Source organism: Zingiber officinale, chromosome 6A, assembly GCF_018446385.1.
Source record: "Zingiber officinale cultivar Zhangliang chromosome 6A, Zo_v1.1, whole genome shotgun sequence".
NCBI classification, from domain to species: domain Eukaryota; kingdom Viridiplantae; phylum Streptophyta; class Magnoliopsida; order Zingiberales; family Zingiberaceae; genus Zingiber; species Zingiber officinale.
The window spans coordinates 43,985,081-43,985,799 of NC_055997.1; the positions used below are offsets into that span (position 1 = coordinate 43,985,081).

The following is a 719-nucleotide window of genomic DNA, read 5'->3' on the forward strand; positions in this document are numbered from 1 at the left end:
TCCTGATGCTTTTGTTGGGTTTGAATAACAATAGACTCCACTCCTCTCTATTGCCCATTGGTGATGATTCTGCGCTACACTCTCAATGATTTCTTCAGCTTCATCTAAACTTTTGTTGATAAGTGCCCCTCCAGCTGCTGAATCTAAGGACACTTTCGTATGATAGTTAATACCATTATAAAAAGTGTGCAACACCAACCATCTCTCTAAATCATGATGTGGGCATTGTCTGAGCATATTATTGTATCTATCCCATGCTTCAAATAAAGATTCTGAATCGGATTGTCTGAAGCTTGCAATAAGATTTCTCTTATGAGTTGTCTTACTTAGAGGATAGAATTTATTTAAGAATTACTGCTCACATTGTTCCCAAGTGGTAATGCTATTTGGGGATAAGGAATTCAACCATTGTTTATCTCTATCCCTTAAAGAAAACCCAAACAGTAATAGTCTAACTGTTTCTGAAGGAACCCCGCTGATTTTCATGGTACCGCATATTTCATAGAAGACCTCCAAATGCTTATTAGGATCTTCATGTGGTCCACCTCCAAATTAATTCTGCTGCACCATATTGATTATTGCAGGCTTGATCTCAAAGTTATTTGCTTCTACAGAGGGTCTTGTAATACTTGAGTGAAACCCTCTAACATAAGGAGTTGCATAATCCTTAATTGGTCTATTAGCCATTGTTGATTGTTCTTGTTCTTCTTGATGTCTTT

At 37.1% G+C, this 719-nt stretch overlaps 1 non-coding gene across 1 annotated transcript; it reads left to right on the plus strand.

Moving 5' to 3' along the window:
- The first annotated feature begins 208 nt into the window (after positions 1-208).
- On the plus strand, positions 209-314 carry LOC121998865. The gene has a single exon (XR_006116655.1). It is a non-coding gene; the product is annotated as a small nucleolar RNA R71 (small nucleolar RNA).
- The last annotated feature ends 405 nt before the right edge of the window (positions 315-719 follow it).